General features: G+C 41.9%; 1 protein-coding gene across 2 annotated transcripts in view; it reads left to right on the top strand.

The window, feature by feature from the left end:
* Window positions 1–22,789, top strand: part of GTF2E2 (general transcription factor IIE subunit 2) — a 216,059-nt gene that overhangs the window by 68,383 nt on the left and 124,887 nt on the right. The gene's annotated exons all lie outside the window — the stretch shown is intronic.

Genomic DNA, 22,789 nt, shown 5'->3' with positions numbered 1-22,789 from the left:
TTATCTATTGACAACTTAAAACGAGTTTTTTTCAGACTAACTATCCAATTTTTTCTGGAGTCGGATTTGGCACTGGCTTTGTGTTTCACAGTACATCAGATGACCGTTTCCTGCTTCCCCACCGACAATGCGTTGCTTGTTGGTCGATGGTATTAGTGAAAATAATTATATAAACATAATTTTTAAATATCGCTTTACTCAAAAAAGGCAGTCCCATCTAAAGCAGTCTATAAATGTATCTCTTTTGCTTCTATTCTTATTTATTGATTCTGAAATTTCTATAGGAAGTTGCTTCTGATTCATAAAATATCCATATGGAAAATAATGGGGGCATGAAAAGGGAGGAAATATTGGAATGTCCAAAAACCAGCAAGTCTAGATGACATTATTGAAATTCTTACTCTAAACAAATTGGGACAGTAGCCTTAATCATAATGATTTGAGAACTGATTCAAGCCACACACTTCTTCCCACAGCCAACAGCTAATGTTATTCGTAGATGTCACAAATGGCCTAGTTAGGAACCGCTTTTACCCGGCAACGGCCTAAGCGTGAGTAAAGACTATTTAGTTGGCATGCTGGTCCTCCTGCCCCGCTGGTTTGCATGTGGAGCAGGCATACTTGCACTTGAGAGTTGTCTTCAGAACGCTAATAAAACTCATCTTTTGGAGTGCACCTCTGTACTGTGGTCAGATGTGCCACGTTTCAAATCTTGCTTCACGTTCTGTCTTCTCCGGGATACTATCACACAATTGGAGATCATTGATCAACACCGTTACAGTGCCACCATCAGGATCATCTGTGGCGCTAGGGACACCGCAGGGAATCCTTATATGCCTTTCCAAAGTGTACAGGTTCTCGATAGTCTGAAAAGCTCAAAATACCTTCTCGTATTATGGAAGCGAGATGAATCATAAATTCTCACAGGCCTATCTCAGGCTTTATGCGAGCTTCAGCCATTGTTTCCACTGCTATTAAATAAGCAGATATTCACTCGATGTGGTAAAAGACCAGTGTGTGTTCATTGAACCTGGAAATTATCAAGCGATTGCACATTGTTTCCGACAGGTCCAAAGGGTCCTAGGAGGGTGTTTTAGCTACAGATAATATGAAGTACTTTTGCTTCTGTACAGCGCGCTGTTGCTTCATAGCTAGTTTTGCTCTCTATAGATGTCCACGTCTATGAATGATGCCTGTGCACTAATGCTTTGAAAAGCCCTCCTGCAATAATTTGTCTGTGGAAAGTCCAGATTTATCAGTGTAGGCTGTGTAGCACAGAAAGAGTAAAACATACTAAGTTAGTTTGCATGTTGAAACACATTGGATTAAAATAAGAATTTTGCAGCCTTCGACTCTTCTTTTAGTTCAAAAGATTTTTATTGGATAAGTAAAGGTGTCAATACATGAGAAAGAATACAAACATATCTTCAATAGAGGAGAAAAGTAAAACATGGTAATGAAAATATACAATTAATCAGAGGATAACAAAGATTTGAGGCTAAATAACAAAAAACAGCGCTGGTAATAATGAGCAATAAAGTAGCTTATATAAAAAGAATAATGCAAATGAAAAGCAGTGTCACTCAGGGAGGCTTAGAGACCTCTTGCTGAGTAGGTGATACATGAGAGGAACGTTTAGCACAGGTATCTAGGTACAAGGTTACAGGAAGCCATAAATCATGTCGTTTAGCAGCTAAACTAAGGGGGTGCACAAAAACAGTATCTAGCCTGTGATTATAACAAACATTGTACCACCATGCTTTGAAAGAAATATTCGTAAAGTTTTTCCAATTGACGGTGATTTGCTGGAATGCAACAGCTAACAACAAATCAACAATTTGCGTATTGAAATCAGTGTCATCCCAACAAGGAGAGAGGCTCCCTAAAAAAATATTGATATAAGAGAAGGGGGATGTAGTGTGGAATATGGCATTGATTTGGGCCCAAACTAGTGTCCAGAAATTTTGCGTGAGAGTGCAAGAAAAAAGCATGTGAAAAAGAGTGGCCTTAGGAGCAGAACAGGACCAACAGAGATCCGGGTAGAAGAAAATCTCTTATTCAACACCTGGGGAGAAAAGAGAAGTCTGTTGTAAATGAAGAAAAAGGTTTGTGTGAGGGAGGCAGCTCTAGATGTCTTGCGAAGTTTGGTCCATAATTTGTCCCAAAGGGAGGTGGGCCAAGAAATGGCAAAGTCAGATTCCCACTGTTCCTCAACTTTGGATTTTGGTCTAGGTGTGAGAATCGTATGAAATGAGTGGTATAATGAGGAGGCTGTAGGGTGAGTACGTAAGAAGGAATGAAGCTGTGAGGTAGGATTGGGAGGGTGAGGATGCATGAGGGGGTTAGAGAGAAGAGCATAAGTGGACATAACTGCATTTTTAAGCGCAAGATACTTGCAGGCAAAAGAACGAGGGAGATGGAAGTGTTGGCTAAGAACAGAGAAGGATAAGAAATCAGATTTAGAGAAGAGTTGAGATACCCAGATTAAACCCCTCTGTCTCCAGGTTTTCCAGTAAAAGGGCTTACGATTGATGGTTATACTGTTATTGTGCCAGATAGTGGAATTGAGAAACTCTGTCACAGAGGAAGGGGGGCCTGGGGAGGTGGAAAGAAGCAGCTTGGCTGTAAACTTGTGGATAGGAATGGAGGAAAAGTGAGGCTTACGAGAGAATGAGAGGTATTCAGCAAAAGTGAAAGGGGATAAGGAAAGGCGCTCAATGACAACCCATAAGGGGGACGACAGAGCAGGGTCTTGCAGCCAATGGGAAGCTTGCCGCAAAAGGAATGCCTTGTGGTAAGCGGGAAAATTCGGAAAGTTAACTCCACCCTCAGACTTGGGGAGTTGCAGTCTGAGCAAGGACATACGTTCTTTTTTGCCGGACCAAAGAAAGGAAGAGAGAATAGTGTTGATTTTCTTAAAAAACTTAGCAGGGATAGGAATTGGAATGTTAGAAATGGTGTAAAGGACTAACGGGGAGAGCATCATTTTAATCGTGTCAAGACGGCCCCACCAGGAAAGGTATAATGGGTGCCATCTGGAAGTGAGGTCGGACAATTTCTGGGTGCATTTATTGAGGCATAACGAAACAGTGTCAGAGAGGGAGGAAGTAATGTGTAAACCTAGATATTTGATGTGTGAGGGGCTCCAAGTAAATTTGGACGCCATAAAGTCCGGTTTAAAAGTGAACTTAGTAAGGGGTAAAATCTCACACTTGTCATTGTTTAGCTTATAACCTGAAATCTGAGAGTAATCATGGACTTCAGCCAGGAATGCGGGAATAGAAGTTGCGGGGTTAGACATGAATAATAGAATATCGTCTGCGTAGGCAGCAAGTTTAATATTAGTTTGGGAGATTTGGAAACCATGTAAGTTGGGGTTTTGACGAAGCTTTGAAAGAAAAGGTTCCAGGGCCAAATTAAAAAGAAAAGGGGAGAGAGGGCATCCCTGACGAACACCCCTACCTAGATTGAAAAAAGAGGAAACTAGACCGTTGGCGCAAACCGCCGCTCTAGGGCTGGAATAAAGGAAGGAGATAAGAGAGATGAAATGCGGGCCAAATCCAAACCATTTGAGGGCGGAGAAAAGGAAAGTCCACTCCACCCTATCGAACGCTTTTTCTGCATCTAGGGCAATGGCTGCTAGTGAGTGTTGGAACTGTGGAGATTTGGAAAGGACATTAAATAAAAGTCTGGTGTTGTCTGTGATGAAGCGACCTTTAACGAAGCCAGATTGTTCAGGGCCTAGCAATTCGGGAAGAAAAGGGTCTAATCTAATGGCGAGAGATTTGGCATACAATTTATAATCAATGTTGACCAAAGAAATTGGTCTGTAATTCTTACAATGCTGGGTATCTTTGCCTTCTTTGGGTATAACACAAATGTGGGCGTCTGAAAATGTACCTGAGGAAGAGCCACTTAATATGAAGGAATCAATAAGGGAATGGAGTCTGGGCAACAACAGTTTGGAAAAATGCAAATAAAATTCAACTGTGAATCCGTCTGGGCCAGGGGCCTTATCTTTCTTGAGTGACTGGAGTGCTGTATGTAATTCATCACTAGAGATTGGTGATTCGAGGGCAGATAAATCAACAGGGAAATTGGAAGGTGGTTGGATGGTGGCAAAGAAAGTAGCAAGAGAATGAGCAGTGGGGTGCGTCTCAGAAGAGTAGAGTTTGGAATAAAACTGGGAGAATTGCTCTAAAATATCAACATCTGTATGCTTTAAAACAGAATTAACATCGTAGACAGATTCAATATTCAGTTTGTTTTGCTTGACTTTTAGATAGTTGGCTAAAATCTTCCCCGCCTTATTTTTACCCCCATAGAATTTTGAACTGGATTTCAACAAATACAATGAGGCATCCTCAGTGGATTGTTTGTTAAATTGCATTTTGGCAGCAATGAGAGCAGTCAGACTTTCTTGCGAATGGGATGTATAGAAGGAATGCTCTAACTTTTTAATCGTAAAAAGGAGGTCACTAGTGCGTTTACGAGCGTTCTTGCGTTTAGTAGCCATAAAGCTGATAATAAAACCTCTGGCTGCTGCTTTATAGGCGTCCCAGACAACGTGGTTAGGCATAGTGGGTGTGTCATTAATGGTGAAAAATTCTGTGGTGAAGTCAACAAAGGAGGCGGAGAATTTGGGATCGAGGAGTAAAGTGTTGTTAAAGCGCCATCTCTTTGGTCCAGTGGACTTGGGTAAGATGTCAATGTTAATCAAAACAGGGGCATGATCAGAAAATAAGATGGGGCCAATGTCAGCGTGGGTAAGGGATTGGGACATATGATGGGAGAGGAAAATATAGTCAGTACGCGATTGGGAATGGTGAGTCGGGGAGTAGAAGGTGAATTCTTTAGAGGTAGGATTGCAGAGACGCCAAGCATCAATGAGTTTATGTTGGGATATCGCTTGAGCAAAAAGCTTGTGAGATTTATTAGGGATAAAAGGTGCCTTGGAGTTTCTGTCTAAAAAAGGATCAAAGGGTAGGTTACAATCACCTGCTAAGATAAAATTATCATCAATATATTCAGTGATGCGGGAGGCCATTGCGCGCCAAAAGACCTGATCACCACCGGTAGGGGCATAGATATTAAGGAGGGAAAGAGGGACGCCTTTTGAGGAGAGTTTGACGTACAACCATCTACCTTCAGGATCTGATTCAGAAGTCAAGAGCAAATGAGCAAGAGATTTGCGAACTAGTACAACCACACCGTTTCTCTTACCATCACCCGGAGATGAAAATACAGCACCCACCCATCCTCTCTTAAGTTTAGCAGCTTCAGCGTCAGACAAATGGGTTTCTTGTAAAAAGGCAATGTCTACATTTAATTTGGCTAAATGAGAGAGGATTTTTTGTCTCTTGATAGGAGAATGCAGACCTTTAACATTCCAGGAAACAATTTGAACTGACATTAAGGATTAATTGAAAAGTGGACCAATTGGAGAGTAGGACAGCAAGGAAATGCCTCGCACCGAGCAAGGGCACAAGAGAAAGAGAGAATGAGGTGAGAGCTGACGTGGTGGAACATGAGTAGAAGAAAAAGTGAGAGAGGAACCAGAGAAGCCATGTACATAGGAAAGAGCCAAGAAAATAAAAAGAATGATAAGAAGATACAGCAATTCTCAAAGATAATGGTAAGTAATGGCCAAGGGAGAGTAAAATAGGTAAAGGGAGAAGAATACAAGCAAGAGAACCAATATACAATGGGGAGAAGAAAGAATGAAGAAAGAGAAGTGGAGGAGAGCCATGGAAAAGGTAATGACACCAATAAACCTGAGAGCAACGAGGGAAAAGGCAAAATAAGAAAATATAGAACATAGAAAAACATGATAAATAAGGAATGAAGAGTACTTACGAGGGGTAGCATGGGAAAAATACAATCAGGAACTGGGAATAAGCGGAGACATACGTGGAGACGAGGGGAGGGAGGTAGGGCCAACTGGGAGAGGCAGGGCATTCGGGGTGAAGGAGATGTCCAACCAGAGACAACACAACGGAACGCAAAACAATGATCTGTGAAGGGAGAAAAAGAACATAGTTAGACACTCGAATACAACGAAGATAAAAAAAAACCAAACATATGACCAACTGAGGAACCAGAACAACACTATCGGACGCTAAAATGAAAGATATAATCTTAACGAGAAGTCATACAATCTGAAGAACCTGCAAAAATGAAAGCATTAAAGCATAACGAATTAGGGAATCAAACTGCAACTACAAAAACAAGTCATGGTGGGTGGGAAGAGGGACCAGATAGCTCCATATCAGCTTGACCGCAGGAGTTCAGGAAACTTCGAAGTCGCGCAGGGTCCTCATATGTCGTAGTCTTGTTATTGTGAGTGACCTTAAATAGACAAGGATGAAAGAGCCCATATCTGGCACCAATGGAGCGAAGGTCAGGTCTCATATCTAGGAAGGCCTTGCGACGGTTTGCAGTGGTCCTGGCATAATCTTGCGCAAAGAACAGAGTGGAGCCTGACCATGTGAGGCGAGGAGAGGCTTTGGCGGCTAAGAGGACTTTCAACAAGTCTGTGTACTCTAGAAAGTACATTATTACACCTCTAGGCTTCGTTGATATGGAAGGAGAAGAGGATGCTCGACCAATCCTGTGAGCACGTTGGATATTCAGTGAGGTGTCTTCAGGTAGGTGAAGAAGCTTCGGGAGAAAGGACTTGAAAAAACTGATGGGATCATTTCCCTCACAACCCTCCACCAAGCCGTAAAGACGGAGATTGTTGCGTCTGTTGCGATTTTCAAGGTCCTCCACCTGCTTCTGAAGAGAGGAAATCTGCGTATGCATGTGAGAGACCTTGGACGCGGATTCCTGAAGAGAGGAGACGTCACGCTCCACCGACGACACTCTTTCGTCCATCGAAGCCCAATTGTCAGTGAGAATCTGCAACTTAGCATTCGTCTCCTCCATGTAGGGGCGCAGGGCCCGTATCTCTTCGAGGATTAGCTCCATAGAGATGGGCGAAGAGGACTTAGGAGGCGAAGGCGGGTCTTTCTTTAACCTCTTAGAGTTCACTTTTGCCGAAGGATGTGAGGAGATGTCCGCAGTCGATGTCATCTCAGTTGAAGGTAGAGACTGAGAAGCTTCCAAATGGGCCAGTGTCGTGAATAATTTGGAATTCTTAATATAACTACGCTTTTGAACTTGATTGGAGCAATGCGCCATCAGCACGCCAATGGAGCGTGAGGTCAAAAAAATATCTTATTGCCCAACTGAAAAAGGACCAGGGAGCAAATTAATAAAGGAAGGAAAATGCCAGGCCACAGAATTGGAGTCAAAAATGTTGGAGACTGGAGTCATAAAGATGGCCGCCGTATATGAGGAAAGTTGAAAATTCCAGTCAGCTTACATAAAAAAAAGGCAGCGGAAATAATCATAGTTGAAGAGAAAAAAGTCACCTTAGAGTGCTGATTATCCACATCTGTGCTTCAGGAAGTGCTGGGGTCAGTAGTGTAAGCATGAGGCGTCCAGGGGATCCATGCGCGATAAAACGCTCACGGGCGAAAATAAACAAGATGGCGGCCGCGGCCGATAACGAGCCGCGACCGAAGAAAAAAAAATGGGCTGTGAGACCCAAAATAACTGTGCCTCAGCGCCAAAAAAGGATTGAAAATGATCCTGGCATGCTCCGACAGGGAAGACTGCCCTTCGTTGATGGAAACTGAGGCGCGAACCGCCAGTAGACCCTGGTGTGAACGGAGCTCCTAGCCGAACGCCGCCATCTCCTTCGGGCGCCAAGCCACGCCCCCAGCCTTCGACTCTTCTTATACGTCACTATCCAAATGTTAGGCAGGGCATCCTGACCCCCTGTTAGAGACATTATATATACTAGACCTGCTTCTGAGGTTTGTGAGAAAAGTGGTCAAGCTCATTGGCCCCTGCTCTTAAATGAGGACTCGTGGTACAATATAAGTTACTATATTATAATAAAAGCTTATCAAAGCTTGCCTTTGTATGTTTTTTAGCCAGTTTCCCTGGCTTGTTGTAATGTTTCATGATAGAAAGTGAAAAATATTAAGATTGATGCAAACACCCCACCACAATTCCGCTTTTCTTTTATTTAAATAAGGTACAATTTTGTCTAATTAGATTTAGGAAGCTGGTGGTGGGTAATTAAAAGTTTGAGACTCATTCATATATAGGTAAGAACATTCTTAAATTGCACTATATACACATTTTTGCATGATCATAAAGCAGCCTGTCTGGTACACCTTGACCTGGAAACACAAGATGATGAAAAACCAATGCTATTCAATCAGCCAAAATGTGCACCTAGATTTTAGCACTATTCTGTATAAGCAAGGTGCATTTTTGGCTTTTGCAACCCTACCGTGAGTTTCGTTTGATGGAGAAAGCTGGCCATCTCAAGTCAAGTCAAGTTGATCTTTATTCGGTTATTAAAACAAAATAACCATAAAAGTACAAAGACATAATTACACATATATAAAAATGACAATTATAGGAACCAAACATATTAAAAACCGAGTAAGTTCAGATCTCAATTGTTTTCCGTAGTTTAAAAACATTTTTAAGGAATGAGGAAATAAATACGACTGTTAAAATATTATCCAATTTCTGTACAGCTAAAAAAGAAGGGCGACACCGATTAATTTCCATCATTTTTAGCAAAGGAACAACAAACATTTGTCTTGGTCTGGTATAAAATTTACAAAAGAAAAGTATATGCATATCCGATTGCACTGATAGATCATCACAGGGACATTTACTCAAAATTTTTGACCAATTATTCATAGATGGAAAGCTGAGTGATCTAAATAGTAGATTAAATCTAAAACGTATCAGTAAAAACCTTTCATAATCACTCGTTTGTAGCTTTAAATATGGCTGTAAACTATTGCAAATTACAATTTGCTCATGAGCTACTACCGTAGTTTTCTTAAACTCTGTTCTAACTCTGGTCTCTTGCAAACAGGTCATACATCTATCTTTTAGACATTTCCTAGATATATTACAAAGAGAGGGCGGGTCTGTATAATAGTCCCCTAGCCCTAGTAGCGTGAGAAAATTATTAATATAATTCAGCCATCTAATTTTCCCACACTTCTCTAGACCCATCGCATTTTCCATAATCATTCGGTTTAAACCAGATTCATCTGCGGTCCATATTCTATGCCATAATAGTACTGGTGCAGTTTTTATTATATCTTCTAAGTATGGTTCCCCAAGTTCTATATGGCAAACATATGTTGAAACACTCTGTGGGACACCTAGGAGATATTTCATAAAATTGTTTTCGACCACTTGTAATATGCTGGCGTTTGCATATCCCCATAGGCCTGCCCCATAAGTGACGATAGCTACACAAGTTGCTTTGTAAACAGTCAACATTTCCTTAATTGGTTTTCTCCCTATTTTCCGGCTAAAATTTTTTAAAGCCATGATAGATTTACAGTACAACAGTTTCCTTGTCTTAATTGTATTGTTCCATAGCCCGGAGCTATCAATTAAGACCCCTAAATAGGGAAATGTTAAGGTGTCCTCTACTGGGGTAGTTCCAATATAAATTGCTTTTTTCTTCCTCTGTGCACCCGGCCCACAGTGCATGGTGAATGTCTTAGAACAATTTATGCTTAAATCAAGCTGATTCATAAAATCCGAAAAGGATGTAACTACTCTTTGCATGGCCTGCGATGTTCTGGCCATCAGGACCGCGTCATCTGCATATAACAGAATTGGGATTGATCTTTTTCCTACCATTGGTACGTCCCTACACTCTGTTATCAATGTCTTTTCGACGTTGTTAATATAAAGTGTAAAAAGAAACGGCGCCAGGACACAGCCCTGTCTTACACCCCTTTTGATTGCAAAGGATCTAGTGCATTCACCATTTTTTCCATATCTTACTCTGGCCGATGCTCCTGCATAAAGATCTCTCAGGAAGTCAATAATCTGTTTATCCACACCCAGTTTATCCATTACTAACCAAAGTTTACAATGTGTTACTGAGTCGAATGCTGAGGTAAGATCCACAAAAGTTAAAAACATTCGTCCCTCTTTCACTTTGGTGTATTTTTCAATTAAAATATGCAAATTCAAACACTGTTCAATAGTACCAAGACCTTTCCTAAAGCCATACTGCAGGTCACTTAAAATATTAGCTTCATTAGCCCATGTATGTAGCCTATCTAAGATTACCCTTCCTAGAATTTTAATAGTAGAATCCAGGAGTGATATTGGGCGGTAACACTTGCAGTTTTCACGATCACCCTTTTTAAAAATTGGGACTATCAGGGATTCACACCACGATGGGAGGAGGCCTCTTTTTAGAGTGGCATTAAACAAACGTGTAAGGATTGGTGCCCAAAGTTCCTTGTTATTTTTAAATAGGCCAACAGGGACTCCATCAGGGCCAGGTGCTTTTCCCGCCAAACTTGCATCAATACATTTCTGCACCTCTGTTATTGTTATTTCAGGTTCAAGTTGGATACTCCTCTGTCTATGATCTCTCAATTGGTTATTATCATTGGTACTATCCATGTTATCCTGTACAATGGAATACAACTTAGTAAAATATTCGGCCCACTCACTCTCAGTGATTGCTACATCTAGTGGGTCCGTGTCGCTGAAATTTAGAAAAGGGGCATTAACAACTCTCCAGAATGAGGCAGAGTCTTTGCTTAACGAAGCGTCACATAAAGCATCCCATGCTTCCAGCTTTAAAGCATTTTTCCTATTTTTAAGGGTCTGCTTATAGACACTGCTACAGTTCCTAATTAAGTCAGTATCCTTCTCTGTAGCATGTATAGCATGCTTTAGACTTCTATAAGCCTTAGTACATTCAGAATCAAACCACCTCTTCTTCCTTGTATTCCCTCCATTAGTACCAACCCACAATAACTTCCTTGTTTGGGCAATAATCAATGAAAAATTATTAATAAAATCAGAATCATTGGCATTTACATCTGTACATACATAAAATTGAAGCAACATGCTTTTTATTAATTTCTCCTGAAAATCTGCGGGGCAAATTTTTGTCCACTTCAGAGCATAGCCATTTTTACGGGCCATAACAATGTTATCTATTATCACTTTAGATTTGGCCCTACCACGATATTTCTCAAGTCCCATGGTTATTTTAAGGCTTAAAGGAAAATTATCACTAAGTGGGCAATCCAGGATTCTATAGTTCCGTATCATATCCCTATGTCTAGAAGTCATTAGGACATAATCAATAGTTGTATTTGCCCCTCTGCCATTAAACGTTGGTAAAAAGGGGATTTCTGGACTAATCAGCTTATTTACAAAGTCCAAATCATTTTCAAATATTAATTCATTTAAACAATCCCCTCGTCCAGAGTGTTCAAAATGACTAGAGCCAATGTCTCTGTCTAATTTTATCCCACATAACCCTTTCTCAGCACTCCTGCATAATTGGCAGTTAAAGTCTCCTACCCAAACAATACAGGTATCCTCTGTCCTCCGCCCAGTTGCTGAGGTGATGTTACTACCTAATAGTCTAAAAACATCCATTGGGTCTTCTCCTTGGATGTTATCATAAAAGTTAATCAAAATTATGGAAAACCCCTTGTTAACTGTGATCCTTATAATATGATAATATACATTATTAAAAACTAACTCAGTTTTAACTCCTACTAGCAGGTTCGAAACATAAGTACACAAACCTCCTTTAGCCCTACCATTAGTTGAGCTAACTGCTGGAGAAAAGAATGTTTTAAATCCATTAATGTGTATAGGTTCAGTTGTCCATGTTTCCTGGAGGCTAATAACATCAAAATTGCCTACCAGTTTTTCCCAGTTTTCATTGCCCAATTTGGACCTCAGTCCTGCGATGTTCCAACTCATAAGGGACCAAGCCTCCCCACTAGATTGATCATCCACTAGATCATTATTACTATCAAGAGGTATTTCCTCACCACAGAGTGCCTCAATTTGTGGGCTCTCACTAATAAGGACCACCTTAGCTGTCTCTATTTCGGCGATGGTATTCCGAAGCCCTTGGTCCTTTATCTTATAACTTTTGAGAATATTCAAATCAGTGGGTCTATTGTCTCCCTTGAGTCAGTCAATATCTTCTAGCCCCTGCAGGATCTGAAATCTATTTGCTAAAGGGATTTTAAAATTTGGGCTAACATTACCTCTATGTCTGAACCAATATTCCCCGGAATGCCAGGTATCATCTCTCCTTAAATCCATTACCGGGTAAAAGTAGGTTAGGTCTAAAGTCTGAATTCTGCCAGTGTTATAGTTAGGTTCCCATTGACAAATAAAACTCACAGCTCTTCTATCCCTCAAGTTCACGATAATACAATCTCCTTGAATATCTTTATGCCTCTGTCCAATCCAATGTACCCTCCTAACATTTAGAATTTCTACACGAGTTTGTCCAGGCAATGGCCATTGTGATTCAGCCAATGAATTACCTTATTCTTGAGTTCCTGATAGTTTTCTGCCTTTCCGTTACTCAACTCTGGTACCCCTGTCAACACTACGGTATAGGGAATTGACTGTGGAGGGAGGTCAATATATATTCTTTGATCCTTATCATTTCGATTATAGATTTTTAAGTCTGCCATTCCCTCCTTCTCATCATATCCCTTATCTTTCTCTTTTTCAATTCTTTTTCCACCAGTATCTATTTTATTCGACATTTTTGCCCCCGTAGGTAGGATAAGGGGTGCATCATCCTTCTCGCTCCTTTCAGGTAGAGTCACAGGTACTAATGTAGGCGTTACATTAATAACAGCATCATCTGTATTATTGGTACTTAATGCAACTTTAGATTTAATTAGTGCACTAAAATGTTCCAGTGTTTCTAAAGTACCTACCCCTTGCTTTTCTAAGCCCTCAATTTTATCAACGAGGGTCTTTAATCTTCCTACCACTGGCAATATCAAAGACTTCATTACCTGCTCAATTTTTATCATGAAGTCTACCAAATCACTCAATGTAATGCCTTCTTGTAGGGTGGAGTTATCATCAATACTATTTAATGACTTTCTTTTAACTCCATTCTCTTGGCAGAGGGGTAATACAAATTTCTTATTTTTGCCTTTTGGTTTCCCTTTCTTGCGCACAATCTGCGCCACTTTTGTTTTTGGTCTACTCCCCTGTATCTCCTGCAGGGAGGTTGCACCAATTGTCAAACCCACAGTGTTTAGATCTTCATTTTTACAAACGATTATCTCCTCCCTGCGATCGGGCACATTGTTTGTATTAGATTGTCCCTCACTTAGTCCTAATCTAGGAGTTAAAGACAACCTATTTTCCCGAATCATAAAATCATCAGGAGGTGTAGTTTGCGAAATTACAACACAGTTCGAGTCCTTGACCGGAAAGTCCGCATAAGAGGCCATTAATATAGATTCTTGTGATAATTGCATACTCAGCATGGCATTAGAGTGATCCTCTGTGTCCTGTTGCTGTTGCGCTAACAAACATAGACTAGGGGGTAGTGATAGCCGCCTCTCGGTGCTCTCAATAGCATTGGCGACTACCCCAATTGTTTTTTGCAACATCCTGTCTATTGCTGTTAGACTTGGGAGAGGGGTCTTAGTTGGGGCTTTAGTTTTAACAGACGAGCGAGTGGCCATCCGTGTAGTTTTCCCCATTCTTCACAGTCACCGTACGCTCGATATATACACAGAACCCCTTAGATAGAAAGAGCAACTAAATACCTGTGGTGAAAATCATGGGAGGTGGCCCAGCCCAGCCACGTCCAGCCCCGGACGGCCACAGACGGTCCCGCCCTTGTCCCGGGCTTAACCCGGTGCCACCCGCGCGCGATCCCGCGCCGCGGGGGCTGCAGCGATGATTTATGCGCCTCCTGGCGCGAAACTGATCCACAGCTGGTCTCTAGCCGCTAGGGCTGCTGGGGTGTGTAGTTCCGTCTTCCTACCGCGGCCGCGATTATTGATGACGCGGCGGCGGGAGACTGGAACGGCTGCCTTGGCGCTGCAAGGCTACGGGAGCTGGTGAGAGGGTCCGCTGGTCCGCACAACCGGGAGACAAGGTGCTGCCTGCGAATCGGCCCGACCGTGCGTTAAGCAGCAACAGCCAGATTTGCCTTGCCAGGCTCGAAGCAAGCTGTCTTTACCGGCTTCCTTATTAACCCAAATTAGATCGCTGGCCATCTCATTTTGTGTAAGTGTTTCAAAAAGTGTAGAATTTCACCAAATTTCTTATTTTTAGGTCTTGCCTACGAGACCGCTTTTAGCTGTCTTTAGCCAAAAGTCTCTTGTGGACCATACCAAAACTTACAGCGGGCTTAGGAGCCCGTCCATTGCTTACCATTTGTTGGATTTCCGGTCACTCTTTGGCTTGCTTGCTTATTCAATAGATTTCCTTCGTCTTTTTGCGTTTGTCCCTCCCCTGGAGAATAGTCTTTACAATCCCTTTGGTCGGCTAATATGTATCCTTCCACTCCTCTCATTCAGGGAACTTCTTTTTCTTTCAGCACCCCATGAGCTTGCACATATTTTCTATCCCTGGGTGCTGCTCAACCCCAAACGCTGCTACTCCCACTCCAAGCTTTTCCATTTCTACCCCCTTGATTGTTTTATTATTTTGCCCAGCCTCAATAGCCTCCTTTGCTTCCTCCCCCTCTCTTCTTACCCACTCCTTCATTGCTCTCCAAATCCCTTTCAGTCCATAGTTGTTTTAAACTTATTATTTTATTTATTTATTCATGTTTTTATTTAATTTGTAGGTCCAGTCTGCTGGGCTTTTCCACATTGCTAAAGATGCATTCACACCATGAAAATGTATTTTTTCTATTCACTGATCTAAGTGGCATCTATCATCTTGTTTCAGTACATGGCGCCCACATCCTTCCCTAGCCTGTGTGCATCGGTGGTGATGCGTGATTGCACCACCTAGAGAATGCTGACAGCTGCACACTTTTGTTTTGGGCCAATGGTACACCATATCCGCAAAACACATTTACAATAAGCTGAAACCTATTGGATTTGCCAATGCTTGTTAAGAGTGCTAATGGCTGTTGTAGCCTCCTTGATGGCAGTGAATACTTGTTCTCGAAGGGCTTAAGCATTGACAACTGCAGTACTATGTAAAAAAGTATTAATTTTTTTAGATAAGGTTCCTTTTTAGGTCTCGCCTGACCCAGCGCATGCGCTGGTCTGGCGAGACTTATTGAGAGGGCTCCGAAAAGTGCTACAAGGCCAGCCTAGAGCTACAGTGCAGGTGCGCGAGCGCGCGCGTCGCACTTTACCGCGATTACTTTCACTTTTGCGGCTGCTTTGAGGTTTGATCGCTATCACTGTTCTCCGTGAGGCTTCAATAGATTGCAGCAGTTAAAACAAGCATTGGCATAGCCAATAGGTCTCGCTTTTGGGACCTTATAAGTGTTTAGTTATGCAACTGTTGCATGGCTAAACACTTATAAGGTCCCAAAGGCGAGACCTATTGGCTATGCCAATGCTTGCTTATATAGTTTGGTGTACAATTATCAAAAAGCGTCCTGAAATCCCATGTAACGTACATAAGGCTGTATGTATTGTTGCGGTGATTCTGCACCTACACAGAACTATGCGCAGGAAAACAGGACCTTGTTGTATAGGGGTTTACCAACCTATCACCTTAGTACCCAAAATCCCCATAACCGACTAGCTATAGTGTCTCATTCGTTCGCCTCCAAAATCACGGAGCTACAAACCCAGAACACAACACTCCCGAGTCTCTCAGGAATTCGGTAGCAAGACATACCCTTCCGTTCGCTCACTCGTACTTGTCCACAATAAGAATTGGCAGAGTCACTGTAATAGTTCAAAATGTTTATTTTAACTATCGTGCTCTACAATACAGTATACGAGCCACTACCAGCTGCAAAATATATAAACTCAAAACAATTAGCATTGTTACAATTCCATAGAGTACAAAGGTGGAAGTCCTTACATAAAGACAGTGGAAAAAGGACTATAAGGCCTAACCACCCTCCCCTTGACTGGAAGAAGTTTATTTATATAAAAGAAGATCTCTGGGCTTTGACAGCAAACCCCATACCTTAAAGCCGGGATGTAAGGTTTACATCCTAGGAACAGCATAGCTCTTCTCCATGGAAAGGTTTTCTCCAAGTGTGTGTTGAAACATGCATCCCTGTACTATCAAAGCACGAGTCTCCAGCATTGCAGCTGTGTTTAGCCTGTCAATTCTAGGTGCTAGGGACTGACCAGAACAAATAACAAGGGGCAATGTTTAGTGACCTTGTACAACGTGTTCAAACTAAACTCCAAGAACTCAGCAGAGAACGTGAAAAGCAGACGGTTCTCATGTGAACGGCATAAACAGAGTCTTGCAAAAATAAAGACCTGTAGTAATGTGCGCAAAAGCAGCATCATGGCAGCAAAAGCTCATGGTAACTTAGCAATGTCGACAATGTCCCTATGGGCCATAGAACAGTATTCAACCAAGCTTTCATTGTGCACATGGCATTCTGCTATTACCGACTCTTCTCATAGATTGCAGACAAGCAAACAGAGAATCTATCTTTTCTGCACTCCCTATTAAGTTTAACAATGGAATATTGGGGAGGATAGTGGTATGAAGTGCCAATTAAGCCCAAATGAAGAATACATAAACACCAACGCTTGCTAAAACATTGCTCTTTGTTGGAATCCCGGATTCGCTTGTTCATTCACTTACCTCCCTCACCACCACTACCTTTTAGATGTTCCCAAACTGACCCTGGTACTGAAAGGGTGAAAGGAGAAAAGAGAAACAAAAGGATATATGTGTCCACCCTATATACTCCATACCAATTTGGGTCTCAGTAACCTTTCCAAAAAGCCTGGTGTCTACTTGGCACACTGCCATTAACAATATTTGAATTAGTATAGCACCATAAACACCTAGTGGTGTGAGGATAGGATGCTATGTAGCGTAAAAGGATACACATAAGTACTGATCAACATTTACAGTGATGGCTAAAAAAGTCAGTCTCTTGGTTTGAGCTGGTTACTGTTGAGCTGTCAGTATGTTACGAAAATTGCATGTTTCTGCCTCGGATTGAGCGTTCTTATGCTATAAACCCATTTGAAGTAGTTTTTTTCATTCTCCTGAATGCTTGCAGGTTTTTAATACTTCAGAGTGTTGTAATTACCTCTGTTTTTAGACTTCCTAAAACTGGAAGATTTTCACCAGCACCCCTCTCCCCAGAAAAATCCTTAGGGTTCGAGTAGACTTGACTCTTGCTCTTGCTAAACATATCAACAAAGCTGCAAACCGAGCTTGCTTCCACTTTGACTTTGAAGAAAATCTACACCTCCTATCCCCAGATTATCTCAAAATAGTTGTCCATTCACTAGTTATTTCAATGATAGATTTTTAGAAATTCCACGCAAGCTCCAATCAAAGCTGCACTGCACTGGACAGCTAGGGTGTTTCACAAAGCAAATTTGACAATATCGCGTGGATACTCTGTGACCTTTATTGGCTCCTCATCATGACCATAACCTCATTTCAAATCTGTTGCCTTGGCCATTGAGCTATTCATGGCTCGCCTCTTAAAACGATCCTAAAACTAAGTTTCCAGAGGACCTATCGCTTTTCTGAAAGTGTGTAAGGGTCTATGTAATGTTTTATTCTAATGTTTAAATCCCCTCCCAATCTCGTTGGAACCTTTTATTCTGTTTGGAATGTTTTGGTGTAAAGTGCCCTTATACCCTCTAGATCCAGGAACGTTTGTGAATGGTTGAAAGAAAACCAATCAATAAGTGACATGGCTGGACATATGCAAGTCTTCCGAATGTGTTGGGTACTGGAGGGCCTCAAGACCAAGCCTGTGCTTTTTAGAGCTGATAGAATCAGATTATGTGTAGTTTTGAGATTTGGAGAATAAAAAAACAAGAACATTAGTGACAATAAATCCAATAAAAAAAACATTTGGCGGCCTATAAGCCCACTGTTAGCTGACAATACAACTTTTCGCAGCCAGACAGTTTGTGCTGGTAGGCGAGAGCTAAAACCTGAAATTTCAACGTAGAACGTATTTCACCTCTTGTAATTTACTGTCGTACTACAATTCCAGGTTTGCAAGGTTAAATGTATGCATTGGATAATGGCCAGTGGCGTTTGAGAACAGCGCTTCCTGGTTTTCTCTGGTGCGGGGATGTTGTTTCCTTCGCGGAGCCTACTTTAATATGAAAATATCGATTCTTTAAAATGCTCTCTTTTCTTGGGTGTTTGTGCAGAGCTTGCAAAACGTGGAAGGCTTTCCGTCTGCATATCAAAGACGACAGTATGTAAAGTGCTCCACTCACATCTCTCATGCTGATTGAATGCATAAAGTAAGCAGGTTTGGTGCACCTAACCTGAAGTGCCACTGCCCCAACCCCCTCACCACCGTGACAATATTATTTTAGGTAAATACAGAGTGTTTGGCTAGCAAACAGTATACCTGTACGTTTATTTAATTTTTGAGTGGAGGTATATAGTATCTTGACACTACGGCCAGTTGTTAAAGCAAGTACCGGTCAACAGCTTTTTTTTCTCCTTATTTTAAGGTAAAGGGGCTTCTTCCGGTTAATGGGTGGTTCTCTGCCAGATGCAGCATTTCTCCGTGCTAACCTTCTTTCTCCAGTTACTTTTAGACCAGCATCATTCTAGATTGTTCCCTAAGCATTTCCCCGCACTTGACCAACCGTCGTCCAGCTTGCTGGTTTTGTGTCTTTCTCCCACGGCACTCATATGGTGCGCTGTGTTGCACAGGAAGGTTCGTGAATCCCTCAAATAGGCTCGAGAAAAGCAGCCCTTCAGAGTCCGGCTTCGTTACCTGCGACTCTTCTTTCCATCGAGCAATGAACAACAAAAGCCTTTCAGCGAGTTGATAAATACCACGAAACGTGCTATGTTTTTATAGGCTTGCATTATGGAGGTTTAGACGTTTTTCGAGCCACTATTTATAATTAATTATCGACTTTTGACCCCTCTATCAATTAATGCTTTACTAAGATATCAAGAGCTCTCTTTGAGCATAATTCAAATGAGAAACAAAGGCCATTAAAAACCTTTTATAAACAGTTTGGACCACACACCTAAATTGAAAGAGGTTAATAGAGCAGAACCAGGTACTGAAAACCGTCACGGTTTGCAGGAAAATTAAGTTTTATATAACTTCTCAATCCAAGACTTATTGTCATAGAATTAGTTCTCAGTAACCCATTTTGTTCATAGCTGATATTATGTCATAATTGATCATTATTAATAGTTATTGGCCAAAAAGACCTGTGAATCTGCCTCCACTTGAGACCCTCTGAAATAATTGCCATAAAAACAAATACCCATTTGAAGTCTCCATGACCACTTCTGGTGGAAACATCTTAAGTTCAGTGATGACTCAGTAAAACTCATGGAAGAGACGGAATGTCCAAAATGTGCGACTGTGAGCTCAGAACACTGTTAAAGTTAAAGTTGTGGTAGATAGATCGCATGTTGGGAATACTTGCATGCCAAGGGATGCTTCAGGGTTTGTGACTTGTCCAGGAAGGCCGGTGCTTGGTGTATGTCAATATGCCTAGACCCCAGCTGACCCAGCTAAGTACTTTCCCAGCTAGCTTACCCCAGAGCTAGGAGTCCTGGCAGGACAGGAAGCGAAAACCTGGTTCTACCTTCTGGAGTCTGTGTTTATACACTGTTTTGGAGCATTTTGGAGCAGATCTACCTTAATATCCTGGTCACCTTAGATCTCGCAAACCAGCTCTGCTCGTTTTCCCGGACTCTAACCTCCAATGCACGGTGAGCAAAGAAGATGATGTGCAACTGTTCTTTTGTTCCCCAGCAGCCAAGGGGGTCTTAATGAGCCTGTGGCCATGTGCTCGTCTTTGCTTTGAAGATCATTCTTGCTCTCCAGAATAGAAGCTACTTCCACAGTGCATGTTTTGCCTCATATGTTGCCCTTTTTTGGAAGACCGCTTCCTAATGCTCCCCAGGGCTGTGACCGATGTTCTGCTGTTTCTTTCTGCTCCCCACGTATGGAGCAAATGGAATCGGTGAGTGAGAAAGGTGTGTGGTGGCCTTCCTAGAATCTGACACTGATTGGTCCAAGGCAGCCATATAGACAAACCCTTGCTGCTAGAGTGGAGAGGCACCGGTCCAACGTCAAATACGCAAGGTGTATCTTCTGGCAAGTCAAATGACTAAGTACAGGGGCCAGAACCCACAATCAGTTTAATAGAAATTTTTACTGTTTTGGCTTTAGTCTATCATAAATGCTCAATGTTTTTTAAGTTTGCGATGCAGATGTTGCACGTAGTTCATGGCCTGTTGCTCGTTCATCGTTGGTCGTCTTTCTGGCCAAAAGAAGGGCGCGTTATTAGAAGCACAATGTTCAACTTGGTTTGTAAAACCTTAAGAACCCTAGGGGTGGGAAAAGGATGACAAGTTGCCTTTGTCTTGTGCTATGCTAGAGGAGGCTGAATTGCTCCATCTTATTTCCCCCCCTCCACCTACGAGAAGCTTCCCGAGCAGAAAGTAGGACCAGATGAATTAGGCTGGCTGGGCAACTGTATGAAGACTGCTGCTGATGGGCAGAGAGGGCTGCTGATGGGCCGAGAGGCAGTCTTTCTGTCCATAGCGCTGCCTGTGCCTGGAGAGTGTGACTCCAGCTCATACTAACGCAGATTTCACAATACACACCTCTATGGGCACTGGGACCGAAGTTCAGGATGCATGGCTTAATACCACCCGCAGTGTGTGCAAAGCCGCCTTTCTAAAGGCGGACGCGGTTTGTTCACAGGGAATCTGTTGTTCTTTGGGATGGATGCAACTGGCGTTCAGCAAATCGTGATGTGCTCTAGAACCATCTTGATGTGACAAACATGTGCGAAACGATGCATCATGGTTTAAAGTTGATCTATTTAAGCTATCCTTTCGAATAATGCTTAACATATTAACTGATGCAACACAGCACCAAAACGTCAGTGGTCACATGGAGGTAGACCAGAGAGCTAAGCCTGAAGCAGTAAGATTGTGATTCAGAATTGTACTTCCTTATAGATTTCATATTCCCTGATAAACACAGCAGGGATCTATGGTTGAAGATACATGGGAAGAGAATTGAAAGGTGCAACATAACCAGTAATTCTGAAGTTCTGTCGACTGGTGTTATGACCGGTCTGATTCAAATGATGGGAGAGAGGTGGTGTCTTGCAGATTAGTTTAAGTGTAGGTTTTGCAGCTGGCTGAAAAGAACAAAATCTGGACAAGGAACAAAGGTTTAGGATATAGAATGAAAGGTTGAAGCCGGGCCTTAGCTTTCTTTAAACCCCAAGAATAGGCGTTTGTAGCTGACCCAGTGCCTAACGGACTGCTAACCAGATGGGTGCCTCTGAGAGAATGTGTATTGTAATTGCATGTATGTATTACTACTCCTGACGAGGCGTCAAAGCACTTTTTAAGTTGAAGAGTTTGTGTGGCCAACTTGGTATCCTTTTGTAATCCTTGAATGCACTTTGAGTGAGGGGGAGGCAGGGTGTAGTGGTGCTAAATAAGGGATAATCGCTGATAACACAGTTTGACCTAAGGTTTGAACGCTGAGTGCTTATTTGTGTGTGTGTGAATGTATTTATATATTCACCGCAGTGCACAACGGAACTCATTTTTTACCTGGTTTGTACAGGCCTGTCCGGTAATTCTTTTTGTTGTTGTTGCGGTAATGGAGAACTACATTTTCTATAAGGGATAAAATGGAAAACACTTCTTTTTTTATACCCCTATTGTAACTTTTTTTCCACTGCATTGATCTGCATGAAACTTGCATCTCAAACCATAGCCAGTCTTTCTCGGGCCATGCAACATGTTCGAGAAGGTTTGTTAAACGTTTCCAAAGTTGTTAGCCGTCCAAAAAAGCATCCTAAGTAGAAAGTGGGGCGGAACCATAACTACAGAACCCCTGTTGTGAGTATGCAATAAAGGACACACAACAGGTAACTGTCTGATACAGTTGGATACTGCCAGTGAGTGGTTCTTGTGAAATCCTAAACCCCATGACTGAAGGCCAAGTTGTTTGTAAATATCAGCAGAACCCAGAGAGAGCAGAATAGGACCATATTACCAGCTTACCTTTTATGTACCTTTGAGGTCGAAGCCTAGCAGACTGCTAAAGACATCTTGGGGACATTCAGAAAGATTCCCTGGCAATGCATTCTGCCTGTTGCTCTGTTGCTTACCATTGACTTTGTGGTTTGTAACTCAAATTTATTTTCTGGCCATTTGCTGGCTTTATTTGTCTTTGGTTGTCCAGGTTAAGTTCACCCTTCCTCAAGAGCAAAGCCTTTTCACACTACCTCTCCTTGTATTAGTCTACATTGCTCCTTTCTGTAAACAGGCCTGTTAATCTTGTTCTTATCGTGTCCCATTTTCTGTGCATTCGAAGACCGAAGTCAGATGCCGGGTTCTGTCTTCTGAGGGAACTTGGTGTTGACTTTTCTTTCTCTGACTTCAAAGTGAGAGGATTTGTGTGACAATTTTGCTGGATACTGGGGGTGGAAGAAAGTGTTTTATTCTAGCACACAACAACATTTAAATTAACTGTGCAAGTATTTAATAATATATCAGAACTGGCACAGTAGAAATGAAGCACATTTTTTGTTAGTTCTGAAGTGTGTTGGAAACAAATACTTTAATATGACCAAAACAAATCAATATATTAGGTGATGCCAGTTCCACACATTGTTTGTGTGCTGTATATGGCCATTTTGATTGAAAATGTGTTGTATGTAATGGCCGTGTGTTACCACATCATGCATACTCCACTTTATGCCACGCCACTCCACTCCAC

The sequence above is a fragment of the Triturus cristatus genome, chromosome 2_2, assembly GCF_964204655.1.
Source record: "Triturus cristatus chromosome 2_2, aTriCri1.1, whole genome shotgun sequence".
NCBI lineage: Eukaryota > Metazoa > Chordata > Amphibia > Caudata > Salamandridae > Triturus > Triturus cristatus.
The sequence above is the reverse complement of the archived record's forward strand: the minus strand, read 5'-3'. Positions and strand labels throughout refer to the sequence as shown.